Here is a 16069-nt window from a genome sequence, read left to right on the forward strand (position 1 = left end):
CATGCATAGCTCTTAGATATTGCTGTTTACATCGTTACCTTGGTCCTGGGCCTGACCCAGATACATGAGTAATGCTTGTTGGGTGTCTGTTCAACTCCTGTCATTTTCATTGCAGATTTTCAGACACCTGCTGCTTTGTGCTGGGTGTTGCTGGCAGTGGCTGCTTGGAGACATATGCCTCTGCATGAGTCTCTGGGGGTCTTAGCTTCTCAGGAGCCCCTCTGCTCATCAGACAGGTGCTGTTACATGTCGTTTGCACATTTATAAGTGCTGCATTTTGAAACCTCATGGCTATGGATGGCTGGGAATTAGAAGGTATTTTTTCCTGAAACGCTGACTTGTAACTGAAATTGTTTGCAAGGAAGAATCAGTTTTGATTAATTTCCTGACTTGAGAAAATGTTGGAGGGTGGGAATAAGTTTTGAAATTGTCAAAATGGCCGGTTAGAAAGCTTTGTTTTTGTGACTATTTTGTCTGTTTTGAACTTTAACTTGTTCTACTAAAAAGGTTAAAGAAAATAGACCTGAAGTTTGAAATCCAAACAATGTTTTGAAAATGTTCAATTGATTCAAAACTTTTTTTAGTTTGCAGAAATTTTGGCATTTCAACTTTTACCTAATTCGGACGGGGGGGATTTTTTAGTTCTCATTCTCTTGGAGTAGGCAAACCACCACTCATCCCCACCCTTGTTCTCATGATGTGCATTGAGCTACCTCCTGCCCCCAGCGCCCTGAGACCATGCTTGCAAGACGGTCCTTAGAAGGACTGAAACTAACCAATTATAGCATTATTCCTAGCGTCTGGAGCTAGGTGGCAGGGCAAGGGTGCTGTAGGAGTGTATAGCTCCCAGCCCAATGGGGTTCCAGTCTTTACTGGGAACTCTGAGAGTAACCAAAATATAAGTGTCTAGTTACTAGAGTTGTCCTGCATTAAAAATATTTTCCTTTGTTTCCTTCCCATGCAACACCCACCACCAGCACCATGACTGTAAAGTGCTTAGTGTTCTGCCACAGAGCATGACTCCAGCATGGTGTTCTCTTAGCTGCTAGTTGCTGTTAGTATGATGAACACAACGCAGTGGAAGTGTTAATTATGACCCTGCTGCCTTTATCAGCTCCCTGCTGATTGTTTTTATCTCCATGCTTGGGGATGGAAAGTGCAGTCTGGCTTCTGCTGGGATCATTTTTAAAAAAGAATTTTAAAGTAGAAACCTTGGGGGGTTGTCAGTCATGGAGTTAAAATTCAAATGATCAAAACTGCAAATATTTTCCTTCTGTGAACTTCAAAACAAGGGACAGGCAAACCTGACTGTTCAGAGACCCCCCTGAAACCATGATGTAGCTTCAAAAGACCCTCCTTTTTGTTTGCACAGTGCTTACGGCTATGGCTGGCTTGCTTCATGACCAGGGTTTCTCGGTGTTAAAGTAATAAGCTTCCCCATATTGCTTGAGTCTCAGCAGGCAGGCTAGAAATCTAACAAGCATTATAGGCTGTCTGAGATTTCTGGGATGAAAGGTGATGCCTCCTTTGCAGGTGCTGTATGCCTCCTGAGAGGTTATGGAGTGGAATTGACTCTGAAACCTGAATAAACAAACTCACTCTCCTGCTGGTAATAGCTTATCAAAAGTGACCACTCTCCCTACAATGTGCATGATAATCAAGGTGGGCCATTTCCAGCACAAGAGTGAGTTTGTGTGTGTGGTTTTTTGGAGGGGGGTGAGGGAGTGAGAGAACCTGGATTTGTCACTTTGGATGGGCTATTACCAGCAGGAGAGTGAGTTTGTGTGTGGGGGGGGCGGAGGGTGAGAGAACCTGGATTTGTGCTGGAAATGGCCCAGCTTGATGATCACTTTAGATAAGCTATTACCAGCAGGAGAGTGGGGTGGGAGGAGGTATTGTTTCATGGTCTCTGGGTGTATATAAAGTCTGTTGCAGTTTCCACGGTATGCATCCGATGAAGTGAGCTGTAGCTCACGAAAGCTCATGCTCAAATAAATTGGTTAGTCTCTAAGGTGCCACAAGTCCTTCTTTTCTTTTTGCGAATACAGACTAACACGGCTGTTACTCTGAAACCTGTCTCTATGGAAGCAGAGGAGCACTGTTTGAAAAGGGACTGAATTCTGGTGGTCAGTGATGAAGCTGTGTAGATTAAATATCTAATAATTATACTTGTCTATAAAACTTTTAAGGTAAAAGCTATTCACAAGATTAACCGTGCCTGTGAGGGGCTTATGGTCGGTTTTATCACCCATTTTAAAGTCTGGGTAACTGAGGCACCAAGAAGGGAAGGGAGTTGCCCAAGGCGGTACAGAAGGCAGTTTGTGCTAGAGTAGACACTAAACTCAATTGCTAGCTTTTAGGCCTGTGATCACTCTTCCGGCCGGTGCACTCCATTCTCAGCTGCATGTGGGCCAATCTGGATTAATGCTTTAATCACTTGGTATTTACATCAGCATAAGGATACCAGAATTTGGTCCATTGTGTGGAACGTTGTTGGTATCACTGAGCAAATGGCATCTGCTGTCATTGGTCTGTCTGGATGAACACACTGATCTGCAAGACATTTTGGTGTTTCAAGGTTTAATTCTATTTTGTTTTATGCAAGGTCTCTGAAGGCTTCGGATAGCTGCCGGTAGATAAGAACATAAATATCACCTTTTGCTCCCAGGAGCTGCTGTGGGAGACTGTAGCCTTTCAGACAAACATGGAGATAAGCAAACTTTCTATGCAATAACTTTGCAAAGTAGACTGAGCCTAAGCAATTTATCTTAGTTGTTTGAGGCATTTATCATTGTGGAATTTAAATGCAAGCAACTTACATGAACTTTCTCCCCATTCTTCATGATCTTCTGAGCCTTGAAGGGTCCCCATTTCCTTAATTCCTTCTACTATTAAAGGAGAGCTGAACATAGCTCTTCAACTCATTCCTAGCTCACTCATTCTTGACTTGACTTCCTTCTGGATCTCTGCTCTGAGCAGAGTTGGAACTGCTCATTTATTTCAGTTTTGTCCTGTGCTAACGTGTTCTTGCAAAAAGTCTTACATGACAGAATTGATCAACAAATTGACAACTTTTTCTATGTAAATTTTGATTTTGGTTTACATGAAAATTTCATTTGGTTTTGATGAAAATTTGCCTGGAAAGATTTCTAAAATCTAGGATGCAGCATGTGTGCTGGGGGAGTGTTAAAAGCCTGGGGGTTAGGACACTTGTGGGATATGGGAGACTTAAGTTCAATATTTGCTCTGAACCCCATTTGATTTCAATAGGAGTTAGGTGCCTTAATACCTCTGAGGATCTGGGCATCTGCCTTTTCTCTCCTCCAACCTTTTTATCTGGTCCATTTAGACTAAGTTCTTTGGGCAGAGACTCTCTCGCTATGTCTGCCTAGCACAATGGTGCCTCCATCTCAACCGGTTTCTTTTGGCACTACTGTTACACAATTAGAGAACTATACTAAGAGTTAATGCAGCAGATTGACCGACTGTTTCCAATTCAGTTGGGCTTGCTGTATGGGGAGTGCTCCAGTCCTGTATGACAAAGGGCAGTCCTTTCCCCTGGAGTCCATTAGCAAATAAGCAGGACATTAAATTTCTCCATGGTATTCAGGATTATGCTGTAAATTGAGCTGCTTGTGCTGAACTCTGCCCTGAACTCCATTGTGTACCTGGCATGAGCACTAAGTGCCACTGATGTAGTCAACTAGGAAAGATGCTTTTTTTCCAGTTCACATGACCACATCAGGCATTTGATTTATCCATCTGGCTTTAAAGCTGACATTTCAAGCTTGGTAAGTGGAATATATTAAGGAATTCTAATAAAATGACCAAGATGCAGAATCTGGACTGAGGCTGCTTACTGGCAATTTCGCATCCTTGCTCTTTGTCTGCTTTGTTCAGCAAGGACTTAATTTGTAGCCACCTTGATGAGAGATGCCCAATAAAAGGACAAGTAGCTTTTGTAGAGCAGAACCACTGGTGCCAAAAGGTCAGAGGAAACAGCTGTTCCCTAAATGGTCATGATTAAAATAACAAATGACTAAATGACCTGTTCTGCATGTCCCAGCCCATGGCTTAGAAACATATAATTGTAATCTAAATATAAGAAATATAGTTTATTATACAAATAATGAATCCCTCCTGCTTGAATCCACTCATTCTAGTGTTCACTTCCCCCTGGCCAAATATACCTAATTCTCATAGCATTTATGGTGGCTGCCCATGGAAGGAAATTAGTCTGTTAAATGAACCCAGTGTTATGGAATTACATGTTTCTATTTCACTGAGCATTTTTATCCATGGGAAGTGTTTACATGGGGTGAATTTCAGCATCAGTATGAAGGACTTAGCCACAGTTTCAGCTTTGTAATGAACAGGTGACTGCCATCATCCAAAGGAAGCACTGCAGATGCCCTGATGGGTGAATGACAGCTGAAGAAGAGTAAATGAGCTTGGAAGAAATAAGACCATGTAGGAATCTGCTCCCAACCACCACTTCCCCTCTTACCCCTTTTTTTAAGATTGAAAAGTTTGGTTAATTTTTTTATTTTTGTAGGCCTCTTCAGGTCTTGGGTCTGGCTTAGGATACAAGTGGTAACCCCAAAATACCATGCAGAAAGTGATTGTCATGTTGATCCATCTGAAATCTGAATATCTCCAGAAAACCTGACCATGCCAGACTTCAATCTCCAATTCTAGCGGAGAAAGCTTCTCCATGTGATGTCAGAGGTTCAGACACCAATGCAAGCTAGTTTCCTGCTTGATGTAAGGTAGATTGAACAACCAGCATTTTTAAATTCAAGGATTAATTTGCAGGACAAAAAGTTCTTTGGAGAGCCGTTATTATTCTGTAGTTTTATTAGGTTTTCACCCACAAATAGAATGTATGAACCTTTCGATGGAGTTGACCTTAACTTTTCCTGGATCACAGCATTCTTGCTCCTACAGATACTAATAGGATCTGGTACTTTATGAAGAATTCCAGGTTCTTGAAACTCCCCCTTGCTCCCCTTTCTTGTGCTTAAAGTGTGGGACCTTCATCTAGGAATTTCCCCTAGACCCTGAGCTGCTAGGATGGGAAATGCAGACTGAATAGGGCTCAGGCTGTGGTATTACTACATGATGATGCCCGAGGGACCTGATCCAAAGCCCAGTGCATAAATGGTTGGTGGTTCTGTATCATGGTAGTGACCTCCCTGTAGTCCTTATTTTGCTTGGCACTGTACAAACATAGGATAAAAAGATGGTCCCTGCCCTAGTGAACTTACAATCCAAGTAACAAACTGCATTTTGGAATAGCAGGGACTGCAGCTTTTAACCAGATGGACTGAATGGGAGGCAGATCCTCGTATTACTGGGATACCTACTATAATATCAGAATGTACTGTAAGGGAGATGCCAGCCTCCTGAAAGTTCTGTTTTCCAAGACACAAATGCACTTTACTCAAGATTTTGGTTCATTCAATTTTCTTGGTAAACTCAAGCTACCACCACTACATCAATTTCCACTTCACAAGCGTTTGTAAGCCACAGTGGCCGATGGGGTGGGGGAACATGGTTTGCACACATGAATTCCATGCATTTTTATCAAAGGGCCATCCATGAAGCATCTATAGCACTTAAATCCTTAAAATAGTGTTTAAATGACAAATAAGTACTCAAGAGAGACTTAAATTGTGGTATGTTGGCCTTGTCTTGGCCCTGTATGGGGTGAATTTCATCCCCATTCTTGGCACATGCAATGTGTATATTGGTGACTCTAGAGCAATTCTAGATGATACATTGTGGCCCTAACCTAGCAAATCACTTAAGCACGCATGTTGCTTTAAGAATGAGTCGTCTCACTTACTTTAAGCACATAATTGGGACTGTTGAAATTATGCACCTGCCTTAAGTACTTTGTCTGGACTCCTTTAACTTGCTCTCAAAAGGCTGGATCCTGTAAAGGGGTTGGAGTGACGTGCAGTCCAAAGGAGCTATCTGGGATTATCACATCTGCAGGTCAACTACACCTCAAGTCAGATACTCAACAGGGGAAGAGTGAGCAGACATCACAACAGACAACACTTCTATTGTGCCTTTCTTCCAAGAGCCCCAAATGATCAATATGCTTTACATACTGATGTACAGATCATAGCCCTAAAAAGAAAAGGAGTACTTGTGGCACCTTAGAGACTAACCAATTTATTAGAGCATGAGCTTTCGTGAGCTACAGCTCACTTCATCAGATGCATACCGTGGAAACTGCAGAAGACATTATATACACACAGAGACCATGAAACAATACCCCCTCTCACCCCACTGTCCTGCTGGTAATAGCTTATCTAAAGTGATCATCAAGTTGGGCCATTTCCAGCACAAATCCAGGTTTTCTCACCCTCCCTTTTGAGAGATCATAGCCCTGTAGTTTATAGGAATTGGGCAGTATCCTTTTCAATACAGACTGATGTTTCACAGGACATCAGAACCCTGTCAGAGTAAGGTGTGTATAGAGCTGGGCCTGATGGGCTATATAGGTTTAGTAAAGGGTTAGTCATACCTCAGCATGCCAGTGTGGATCTGTACGTTGTATAAAGAGTAAATGACACAACAGGCCCTGAGCCTACAACTTGCAAGGCGGGAGGACGTGCATGGAAAAGAATTACTTATGTGATCAGGTCCCTAATCTATGGGTCTAGCTCTGTGCATCATGGGCATGCAGCCATCTTTTGGGGTGGAATGTGATAGCTGTTGGTCAACCGACTGCAACAGCATGCAGCAGCTTGGGACTGAAAGTGAAGGATGACTCTCCACCTGTAATGTTAAGGAGGCAGAAGGCAGTAACTGGAGTTGGAAGTGGCACTTTAGCTCTTAGGAAGAAAGCCAAAGGGTTTTTAGTTACTACATTTTTATGGAAAGTAATAAATGTCAGGTGACAATATAATATGATCCTCACTTAATGACTGAAATTCACGAGGCCCTCCTCTGTCTCCAACTCACACTCCAGGGAGAAAGAGAATGTGATGGGGGAGGAGATGGAGGGGTGGAACCTGGTCTCCACACCGGGTAGCTGTGCTGGTGTGAGCTGTAGTAATTTATTGTGGGGATAGGCTAGCAGTACTCTTCTAATTGTGACTTGATGCCTCCAAATCAGAGGCCTCACAGGGCTGCTCCTGGGGTGCTCCAGCTTACACAACCCCTTGTTCAAAGCTGTGATTAGAATCCTCCTCTAGCCCTTAAAGAATAGGTACAAATAGCAAAGCACAGAGGGTCTGGCTTCAGTGGAGTTACAACAGAGAAAGAGGGTGGAGAGTCACCATCCTGGATCTAGTTTTCTAAATCCTATAAACCTGACATTGCTAATTCTTGGAGAGGAAGGCTGGTCTGGTGATTGGAGCACTGGCTTCAGAGGCCTGGGTTACATTCCTTGCTCTGTCAGACTGAGAGATCTTGGGTATGCTGTCATTTGTGTCTGTGTGCCTCAGTTTCCTATCTGTAATGTGGGGATAATAGCACTGCCCTTCTGCACAGGAGTGCTCTGAGCATGATCCTATAAAAGATTGTGAGGTCGTCAGATTCTATGGTTATGGGAGTTGTGTAAATAAACCAGGTAGTTTAATTTTATGAACTAGTTTAAGCCTTGGTATGGGTTGAGCTAAAACCCAGTCTTTTTAGCAAGGAAGATGATAAAAATGGTGCCTACGACAAAGAGCTGTAATAGCAATAACGCTAATCACTAGCTCTTATGTAACACATTCCATCAGTGGGTCTCCAAGTGCATTACCAATAGCTACAATACAAGGGAGGTCAGCTTTAACTCTTTTACCAGTGGGGAAACTGAGGTACAGACAAACTGACTTTCCCAAGGTCACCCAGCACATCAATGGTAGAGCCCAAATATAACCCAGGTCTCCTGCATCCCCAGCCAGCGCTTCATCCACCAGGCCACACAATCTACTGAACAAAGACTGGAGCACCCACACGAGTGAATGCCCTTTGCACTATTAGTGCAAGAGCCTAACTCCTTCAGTGATGTCTGTTCTGGGGCTTGGCTGAGTAGCAAGGGGAGACCACATTTCTAGAGGGTGCATGTGTTCTCAGATCATTAAAATCCCTGGAGCTCTGTCAGCAAATTAATGGAGCATTGCTGCTCTTTGGACGTAGCCTTTTAAACCTCGTGTGATGATTTTAACACCCTAGCGCTGATGTAACTAGCAGATACCTACAGAGCCTCAAATACCTCCAATTAATTGTAGACAGTGCAGTTCTATTAGCCTCAAGCGCAGGAATATCCACCATCTCCCTCAGCATCACTTATTTGTATTGAACCTAGCAGACCAGCCAAGAGCAAACACCTAGTAAAGACAGCTTTCCCCCTCCACCTCTGCTTTCTCTTCTCTCTCCCCCCACCCCCACCGCCTGTGACATTACAAACAGCTTCCCTGGATTCTCTCCAAACCCCATCTCCCAGCTAGAGCCCAGAGGAAATATCCTCACTGCTGGCTATGCCAGAGCTGTGCAAGGAGAGAAACTGGCATGCTCCCCAGCCATGTGAAACGTATAAAGCATCCAGTCGGCTTCATTCCTTTGAATGGATTCCAAGGCTAGTAGCCTTTCAGTGACTGTTGATAAAACAGCCATTAGGGAAGGAGGGGACTTTCCTGGCCAACATAAAGTTTCCAGTTGTTGGGCTGTAGTGACCTGATACGTCAAACATATTAGCTAATGGTTAAGAAAACTCCTATGCCCGTGCTAATGCACATCAAAGGCAGCGTTGAGGGATTTCTCAATAGAGCATGGCCAGTATAGAAGCATAGCTCTGTTGTGCTCGTTGTATCCTGGGGGGATGGTTGCTTTCATTGAAGCAGATTCTCCTTCCTTATGCTCTTCCCATTGTACCATGGGGTTCTGATACATACTCTCTGGCCAGCAAGACTATAAGCAGCGGCTGGCCAAGCAGATGGCACCTTGATAAGACTTGCTGGCTGGGTAATGACTTATGAGTTACTGTGTTATCCCTCTGTCTCAGCAAGTGAGTTTGGTACTACCAGGGGTGATAGAAGGTCCCTAAAAGTGTGTGGGGCCCATAGGCACCTGAACCATGGCCCTACCCTCTCATGCCACCTCTTCCCCATGTGGCTCCTTTCCTGTGCTGCTTCTGCCCTCGCTTGCTCCTCTCCACCTCCTCCCCTCTGTCGCTCACACTTATGGCTGGTAAAAAGTGAGGGCATAGTGCTCCCATTTTAAAAGGGAAGGGAAGGGGGGGTGCTATAGACTCCTGCCCCCCATTCCACTGTCCTTGGGCGCTATTCACGTGTGTGACCACTCCCTGACATGCCAGTTTGTCTGCCTTGCCAGCAAACTCTTCAGGACTCAGCCAGTCCAAACTTTGCTGTGCAGGTAAGAAACGGTGACCTTTAACTCCAGATTTCCCCAGACAGGTCTCCCTGCAGTGTCCAGCCCTCTTGCTGAACACTGACATTAAGTTCATTGCTCCTTTAAAGAGACAATACACTGCAGCCAATTAGCTTAACTGGGGTTCATGCTCCTTTTCTTTCTCTCCAGGTCTCTTTTCCAGTATGCGCAAAAAGAAAAGGAGTACTTGTGGCACCTTAGAGACTAACCAATTTATTTGAGCATGAGCTTTCGTGAGCTACAGCTCACTTCATCAGATGTTTACCGTGGAAACTGCAGCAGACTTTATATACACACAGAAATCATGAAACAATACCTCCTCCCACCCCACTGTCCTGCTGGTAATAGCTTATCTAAAGTGATCAACAGGTGGGCCATTTCCAGCACAAATCCAGGTTTTCTCACCCTCCACCCCCCCACACAAATTCACTCTCCTGCTGGTGCTAGCCCATCCAAAGTGACAACTCTTTACATAATCAAGTCGGGCTATTTCCTGCATAGATCAAGGTTTTCTCACATCCCCCCCACCCCCATACACACACAAACTCACTCTCCTGCTGGTAATAGCTCATCTAAACTGACCATTCTCCAGGTTTAAATCCAAGTTAAACCAGAACATCTGGGGGGGGGGGGTAGGAAAAAACAAGAGGAAACAGGCTACCTTCCAGTATGATTGATCAGACTCTGTAGCCGGGAACCTTCACAGATCTCCAAGTGCTGGGTTCCTTTGTCTCTTCAGGTGAAGGAACCAGAATCACTTTTTCTCTTTCCTTATATCTTCCAAAAGTTCTTTGATCCTGCTTCAAGAGGCAGGAAGCTTCCTGGGGGTACTTTTGTATCTGCTTTGGAGATTAAGTGGTCCTCTTTCCTTACTTCATCCCATGATGGCTTTTACCTTTGGTCCTGCCTGATGACCAGGTTGGTCAGACAAGCAAGTACACATTTCTTTGCCTGTGGCAAACGGGGCTTATGCCAAACACATTTTAAGAACCTAGTTCTAGCACATATTACAGGTTTTTGTAAAGATGCCGTACATACATAATGCAAGAATATTAATCAGTGAGTTACTAGTTTTCCAATGAGAGAGAACATGCCACTAGTGTTAGGTGTAATGAGTATGTCAGGCCTCACAAGAATTACTGACCTAGAGTAGTGAACCACCAAGGGGCAAGTGTCACTCACGCCGGCGCAAGACTGATTGGCACGCCTAGGACTGGAGTAATAGAGGGTGGTTCTGGGTGTGGAGTGAGACAGATCAGCAGAGCTGTTAGGAGACCTAGGACTGGAATAGCAGAAGGTGCTGCAGATCACAACAGACATGAATCAGATCTGTTGGATGCCTACAACTGGAAGAGTTTAGGTTGGAAGCACATTTGCAGAGCTATGTGGAAGGGTGTTTGCACAGTGCTGGCTAGTGGTCCTGAGGACCTGCTAGTCAGAAGTCTTACAAGGCGGGGAAGTTCGCACATCTCTTGCCCCAGGCCTAGCAGATAGCCAACCTTGTTTCCAAAACCGCTGACCCATAAGTGAGTGCACATTAGCACAGTTTGAGATTTCAACTTTTATGCAGCAGCCATGAGGCAGTTTGTGAGGGTTTCTTTTCATTTCCAGCTCAAATACATATTTGACATGACAGAAGCTTAAAAAAAGAGAGATCGGAATAGCATTAAAAAAGTGTATTAAAATTCCCTATCTGTGTAAAGTTCACCCTCGCTTGATGCAGCGGAAATGAAAGGCGGGTGATCTCCACAGCACTGCTTCTGTTAATTAATGAAGATCTCCTCATCCTTCTAATTTGACTTCAAAAAGGGAAATAATAAGGTGATTATGTAAGCTCATGGCCTGGGTTGATTAGGAAAGAAATGTAACATAAGCATCAATCAATATTTCACAGCTCCACAGAACTCAGTCTGGAATAAGTTTCTGGGTGTCATCTGGGTTATACACCCAGTAACTGCTGACCTGGCACCTTTTTTAGGCTCCAATTCAGCAAGGTAGTAGAACACACAGCATGTAACTGTCCCATTTACTTGAAGGAGATTACTATTCAGATGCCTAGTTAGGCACAACTCAGCACCTTGCTCAACTGGCACCCCATCAGGCTGGTTATATTTAGTTTTATTACAGTTTTAATAATTATAATTACACTAGCATCTAGCAGCCCTGATTAAAATCAGGACCCCATTGTGCTAGATGCTGTACGTATCAGGATAAGAGACAGTCCCCACCCCAAAATTTACAACCTGAAGGAAGAAGACAAAGGATGGGAGAAAGGAAGAGGTTTTTTTATGGATGGGGAAGCGAGGCCCAGCAGGCCCGGTTGAGAATCACTTTCTCATACTGGAGAGGAGTTACCCCCAGTAGTCCTATAAGTGCTGCTGGCCCTTGAGTAAGGGTGGGATGATTTAGCCTAGAGAATAAGTGATTTGCCCAAAATAAAATAGAATGTATATGGCAGAGCCAGGATTTGAACCCAGAAATCTTGAGTCAAGCTGGTCAGGAGTTCTGGTTTTTTGATTTTTTTTCTCCAATGCACCATTTTCTTCCAAAAAAAGCTGAGTAATCAAAACTGAAACTGTTTTGAAACTGAAAACAGCTTTGAAATTGTCAGCATGTTCCATTTTGAACATGGCAAGCTAGAAAGTTTGTTTTCCACATCAAAATGGCTTCATTCTGAAATTATAGTAAATTTAGATTTTTAAAAGCTTAAAGAGAAAAAATTAAAAGCAAAATGAAAAGCGTTGATTGACTAAACTCTTTGTGGTTGGTTTGTGAATGGGAAATCTTTTGCAAATCTCAATTCTTGATTAGATTGAATAAGAAATGACTTTCAATCCTGAGTCTCAATCCAGATCTTTAACTATGAGGCCACCCTTTCCTTCATAGGAAATTAGTTTCTTCCCTCATAAACTAGTCCCTCAAGTTGACTGATCACTTCTGTTGCTCTTCTCTCAATTCCTTCCAGTTTATCAAGATCTTTCTGGTCTTGAGGGGCCCCAAACTGAACAGGTGCTGTCTCAGTTATGCAGAGAGGGATGCTCCCCTTTATCAACATATTGACCAAATGTCTGACATGATTAAATTGGTGACCCATTAGAATTACAAAGGAAGACTGGGACTTGGTCAATCTTGGGTCAATCCCTGCCATATCTTTCCTGTATGATCATGGGCAAGTCACTCAATTCCCCTTCTGAAGAAGAGGGATAATAAGTTATCTGTACTTCCCTGCTTTAATTCATGTTGGCGAGCCATATAAATATCTGGACAGACAGGAAATGTGTAGACCTACAAACACATTCCTGAGTAGTAGGATATGATTCCAGAAGTCAGAGCAATATGTGTTTTTAACAATAGCAAAGATGTTTGACGAAGTTTCATTTCAGAGTCCAATTATTTTTCCCTGCTGGATTCATGGAGGGAGCATAGTTTTGAGGCTGAGAAAATTTTCCTTCATGGGGGGGGAGGGACAGTGACTCAAAACAAAATAAGAAAAACCTGCCATGTTTTAATTTTTCATGAAACCAGCAAACCCCAGGATTATTCACTAAAAAGTAGAAAGAATTTCCTAGGGCCTGGGAGAACCGTTGTCACACCAGTCCAGCTTGATAGCCCTCCAGTAAAGGGAAAAAGGTGGTTGTCTTTCTGTCTCCATTTAAATCCAGTTAGTTCATCCTCGGCCAGCAAAGGTCAAAGTGATTTGAATCTAGACAGGAAGATGCTGAGTGTGGCTGGTTCAGATTAATTCCTCTCACCTGCACCCCCCCATGGAATGAGATTGTACAATTTCTGATCATACAGAAACTAATGGCCACTAAACTCACCTGTAGTTATGCAAATTCATGAATTCAGTTAATGGATGCTAATGTCACATTTCCTGCAGCTCCTTTTTCTGTGGCCTTTGGCAGCCAACCAGGAAAGTGAATTAACCGTCCTCTGATGGGTTTATTCTAAGAATTAACCCATCATTCTGTCCTTGGTTAAATCCTGTTTGAAGCAGTGAACTGCATGGAGTTATCTAGCTTGGAAGGAGAAACATCTCGTACTTCTGAGGAAGCTTTTCTGATTGTCTCTCGTGGTATGCCTGCAAATAAGGGGATGCAGTGAGCCAGATTCTCACCTGTTGTAGGTCAGCATAGTTCCACTGTAGTCTTTATAGTCAGTGAAATCAATGAAGCTATACCAATTGACAGCTAAAGATGTAGCCTGGCTTGCTGGAAAGCTACCAAGTCAAAATAGCCTAGGGAATTCAGTGTGTTTGAGCAACGAGGGGAGACAATATTGCACAAATACCCATTTGCATTTAAAATAAAATTTCTTTGATTGTAGCCACAATGGTTACGTTTGCTTTCTGCAAACACTGGAGAGCGTAATCTTTTAACCTGTGTGTTTGTGTACAGCAACACTTTTTGCTTGCATGCACGAGTATTTGCTGAAAGCAAATTTCATATTGTATGTGGTTGTAAAATTCAGTTTGTGGTGTTAATGACAGGTCATGTGATATCATTCCTGTTTCTTGACTGGCTGAATGACATAACTGACTCACTGTGAATGGTGGTTGTCGCAACTGAATATGCAGTACACAGGGCTGATTAGTGTAGTCACATAAATGAGTGTGAATGGCAAACTCCATGTAGACTCGATTCTAGTATTCAAAATCGGCATGATCTGCAGACCGCTAAAACAATCCAATAAATGGGAGCATTTCACAATGTGCTTGTGGATGATACCAAACAGAGAAAAGGTGGGCATCCCTTGGATAGCTTTATTTGTTGTGACTGATTCACTCAGCACTAGCATTCAGCACCCACCCTCTTCTCCAATCACTTTGACCCTGATCCAGCAAAGCATCACATTTAAGCACATGTGTAACTTCAGTGGGATTGGTCACGTGTTAAAATTATGCCTGTGCTTAGGTGCTTTGCTGGATGAATAGGCCTGTGTAAGGGCCAGTGGTGTTGCGTGGGGGGGGGGCCCTCTGGAAAGATACCTGATTAGTCATAGCACGAACCAGAATCTGGATTTGTGTCTTACTGTGATTTTTTTTTAAAAAGAGAGATTGCCAACCCTTTTTCTTAAGCATTTTATTCACACTTTCGATGTCTTAAGTCAGTCATTACTTTTGATTGCTGGGATCTTCTTCTGATCACCAAGATGCACAGTCCCTGACTCTCTAGATGCTGTTGTGGAAGCAAACACCTGGTATACCATGCTGCTGCGACTTGAATACTGATGTCATCAAATTAGTGTTAGAACGGTTGGGAATGCTTTACCCTGCCAGAGGCAGCCTGACAATTTGTGAAACCAAATTCAGGCTCTAGTCTGGAAGAGGAGATTTTAATTCAAACCTTCTCATGGTGTTGAAGTACATTGCCTTCTGGACCCAGAACGATGATTGAATCCTAGAAATGCAGGGCTGGAAGAGACCTCGAGGTCATCTAATCCAGCCCTTCACTGAGGCAGGACCAACTAAATCTAGACCGTCCCTGAGAGGTTTGTCCAACCTGATCTTAAAAACCTCCAGTGACAGGGTTCCACAATCTCCCTAAACCTGATCTAGGGTTAACTGTCCTTAGAGTTAAAAAGTTTTTCCTAATGTCAAACTTGAATCTCTTGTTGCAACCCCCAAATCAGCCCCAACTAGCAGTGCATAGCAACACATATAGGTCGTATTACAGGTTTGTGTTAACATGGCACGTAGGGGCCCAGTGGAGATCATAGCCACATTGTAGTAGGTGCTGTTCATATACACAGTAAGATCATCCCTGAAGCAAAGAGCTTACAGTCTAAATAGCCAGGACAAAGTCTGGAAGTCTTATGAGCCTCCTTTTACAGATGGGGAGCTGAAACAGAAATAAAGTGACTTGCTCAAGGTCATACAGGCCTCCACGGGCCTATTATACCTGTCACCCATGGTGTGGGAGGTGGATTTAGCAACCAGAGAGAACCCAGCAGCCGAGGTGGCATGATGTGTCAAGTTGAGCAACCATTTTCTGATGTCACTAGTGGCTAAGGGCCTAGTGTGAAATGCAGATGCGCCTCTCCCATAGAATACTTTCACTTCCCATCTTCTCCAGGTCCTTGATGTGAGGAGAGGAGCATCTACAGAGTCTTCTTTATCACAGGCAGTGTGTGACTCTATTAAAGGCAAGTGAGGAGTGCTGTCTCTTGTTAAATGAATGTGAATCTTCACTCCACCTGCAAGAAGCCAAAAGGGGGAAGAGTTGAAGGACTAGTTTTCTTCTGTCTCCATTTGTTGAGTGAGAGAGGCATGAGTCTCTGCCTGTTTGTTACTGGAGGCCTCCCAGCATACTGTAAATCACAGCTTCCAGCCACTGCTCTCTGGCTGCATGTTGAGTTAATTATGATCTAGCAAATGTTCTCACCAGAGGAACCCCATCCATTAATGAGCCCTGCTTGCTAGTTCCGCTATGCAGTTCTTGTCACTCACCCAAGAAAAGCCAAAAGGATTATATTGGGAAGAAGGGATCAGACAAACAGAGGTGGGCCTCAGGGCTACGAATGTCACCAGGTGAAGGGACTTGAGGTGAGAATGGGTTTGATGGACCAAATTCTCTGTGGATGTAAATATCGAGAAATTGACTGGAGTCTGTGGAGCTGTGCTCACTTACACCAGCAGAGAATTTGGATGCAAATACCCAGGTATTAGTGAAGGGGC

The sequence above is a fragment of the Lepidochelys kempii genome, chromosome 22 (assembly GCF_965140265.1).
Source record: "Lepidochelys kempii isolate rLepKem1 chromosome 22, rLepKem1.hap2, whole genome shotgun sequence".
NCBI classification, from domain to species: Eukaryota; Metazoa; Chordata; order Testudines; family Cheloniidae; genus Lepidochelys; species Lepidochelys kempii.